The sequence below is a fragment of the Carassius carassius genome, chromosome 8, assembly GCF_963082965.1.
Source record: "Carassius carassius chromosome 8, fCarCar2.1, whole genome shotgun sequence".
In the NCBI taxonomy this organism is placed as follows: Eukaryota; Metazoa; Chordata; class Actinopteri; order Cypriniformes; family Cyprinidae; genus Carassius; species Carassius carassius.
In genome coordinates this window covers 34,556,931-34,559,797 of record NC_081762.1, presented here as the reverse complement: position 1 = coordinate 34,559,797, position 2,867 = coordinate 34,556,931, and the positions used below count along the sequence as shown (strand labels likewise).

At 48.4% G+C, this 2,867-nt stretch overlaps 2 non-coding genes across 2 annotated transcripts; both read right to left on the bottom strand.

The window, feature by feature from the left end:
* LOC132146155 (U5 spliceosomal RNA) lies at nt 1–115 on the bottom strand. Its single transcript, XR_009434894.1, has one exon. It is a non-coding gene; the product is annotated as a U5 spliceosomal RNA (small nuclear RNA).
* Nucleotides 116–1,663: 1,548 nt separating this feature from the next.
* LOC132146154 (U5 spliceosomal RNA) lies at nt 1,664–1,778 on the bottom strand. Its single transcript, XR_009434893.1, has one exon. It is a non-coding gene; the product is annotated as a U5 spliceosomal RNA (small nuclear RNA).
* Nucleotides 1,779–2,867: the final 1,089 nt, after the last annotated feature.

Below are 2,867 nucleotides of genomic sequence, written 5' to 3'. Positions count from 1 at the left end.
AGCTCTGCTGTGAGCAGAGCACCCAAAAATACAGGTCACTCGCAAAAGTTCCCCTCCACGGAAATCTTTAGTAAAAGGCGAAAGATTTATGCGATAATGAAGAGAAACTCGAGCTGTGTCTACGACCCCTCGGGCCTGTGCGCTGCCTCTGGTAAACCACTACGCTCGCCAAGGGTCATCAAGGGTGACGACGCCTGCCCACATGCGTTTCGTCAGCCCCCCCCCCCCCCCACTCCAAAAGGGAGGAGTAAAATTCACAAAAGTCCCCTCGGTCCACCAATAACCACAAGCCAAATCAAGGCAATCTCTTTCTCATGCCTCCATCTGAAAAGTTGGAGAAAATCTTATATGAATAAAATAGTCTTTTGAAGAAATCCCTTATTCCGAGGTCACCGTAGCCACCAGATCCAGTCTGTATCCAGATCAGTGGGCCGCTTCAGTCACCCGGATCCAGTCAGTATCCAGACAAGATGGTTGATCAACACCTAGAAAGGACCTCTATGGCCCTGAAACACCTCTAGCCCTATCGGACAACTAGATGAGCCCCAGATACAGATCCCCTGTAAAGACCTTGTCTCAGACGACCACCAGGACAAGACCACAGGAAACAGATGATTCTTCTGCACAGTCTGACTTTTCTGCAGTCTGGAGCTGATTTGCTGGTTTCTTCTGAACAGAGGAGAACTGTCTCCCCGACTGAGCCTGGTTTCTCACCGGGTTTTTTCTCCATTTTTTCACCGATCGAGTTTTGGTTCCTTTGGTTCCTCCTTTGGTTCCAGATACTATTTAAACTGAACTTAGCTGAATGATGACATCACCGATTTCAATGACGAAATGCCTTTAACTGTCATTTTGCTTTATTGACGCACTGTTTTCCTAATTAATGTTGTTCAGTTGCATTGACACAATCCTTTTTGTTTAAAGCGCAATTTAAAAAAAAAAAAAAAAAGAGTCCAAACAATGACCCCTGCAACGGGTAGTGTTCCAAATGTTATGCGACTTTAGCTAATGATGGGTCCATCCGGAATTTGACGGTGCTAGGGCTGTGTCAGCGTCAGAAAAAGCCATGCATTGTTCAGTTATGTCGGTGCAGTAGCGTCGGTTGGGGGAGAAACGGCAGCATGCGCAGCTCCTCGTTAGTATAGTGGACAGTATCTCCGCCTGTCACGCGGAAGACCCGGGTTCGATTCCCCGACGGGGAGAGCTAGCTCTTTTCGGCTTCCGAACGATCCATCCAAAAGTTTTGGGAGGAGCCACAGGTCACAGAAGGAGTTCTGCTTCGACATCAGCCCGAGCCAAAGGACATGTGTTGGACGGGAATCGAACCCGGGTCAACTGCTTGGAAGGCAGCTATGCTCACCACTATACCACCAACGCAGTCAGCCACTTGCGCCGTCGCTAAGAAGGCTCGAAGTGCACGAGTCGCCGATAGGGCTAGAGGAGCTGATGAGATCTTTGTTTGGACCCGTCACTAAAGAGAGCCTTCCAGAATTTGCATCCCGTCACGTACAAGAAAGTGCTGCCTTCCTATGCCAGCTAAATAAACACTAAGTGCTTACAGCGCAAACGCAGAGAGTGCAAATAAAGACGATGACCAGTGGCACGCCCTCCTGCAGCGTGTTGGCGGACGGCCAAATTGATTCTGCTCTTGACATTTCGATGTAGCTCTGCTGTGAGCAGAGCACCCAAAAATACAGGTCACTCGCAAAAGTTCCCCTCCACGGAAATCTTTAGTAAAAGGCGAAAGATTTATGCGATAATGAAGAGAAACTCGAGCTGTGTCTACGACCCCTCGGGCCTGTGCGCTGCCTCTGGTAAACCACTACGCTCGCCAAGGGTCATCAAGGGTGACGACGCCTGCCCACATGCGTTTCGTCAGCCCCCCCCCCCCCCCCCCCACTCCAAAAGGGAGGAGTAAAATTCACAAAAGTCCCCTCGGTCCACCAATAACCACAAGCCAAATCAAGGCAATCTCTTTCTCATGCCTCCATCTGAAAAGTTGGAGAAAATCTTATATGAATAAAAGAGTCTTTTAAAGAAATCCCTTATTCCGAGGTCACCGTAGCCACCAGATCCAGTCTGTATCCAGATCAGTGGGCCGCTTCAGTCACCCGGATCCAGTCAGTATCCAGACAAGATGGTTGATCAACACCTAGAAAGGACCTCTATGGCCCTGAAACACCTCTAGCCCTATCGGACAACTAGATGAGCCCCAGATACAGATCCCCTGTAAAGACCTTGTCTCAGACGACCACCAGGACAAGACCACAGGAAACAGATGATTCTTCTGCACAGTCTGACTTTTCTGCAGTCTGGAGCTGATTTGCTGGTTTCTTCTGACCAGAGGAGAACTGTCTCCCCGACTGAGCCTGGTTTCTCACCGGGTTTTTTCTCCATTTTTTCACCGATCGAGTTTTGGTTCCTTGCCTCTGTCGCCTCTGCCAGGCATAGCTGGGGACACTTCATGTACAGCGATATCGTTGACTTGATTGCAAATTATTGCACAGATACTATTTAAACTGAACTTAGCTGAATGATGACATCACCGATTTCAATGACGAAATGCCTTTAACTGTCATTTTGCTTTATTGACGCACTGAGGAGTAAAACTCACAAAAGTCCCCTCGGTCCACCAATAACCACAAGCCCAATCAAGGCAATCTCTTTCTCATGCCTCCATCTGAAAAGTTGGAGAAAATCTTATATGAATAAAAGAGTCTTTTAAAAAAATCCCTTATTCCGAGTTCACCGTAGCCACCAGATCCAGTCTGTATCCAGATCAGTGGGCCTCTTCAGTCACCCGGATCCAGTCAGTATCCAGACAAGATGGTGGATCAACACCTAGAATGGACCTCTATGGCCCTGAA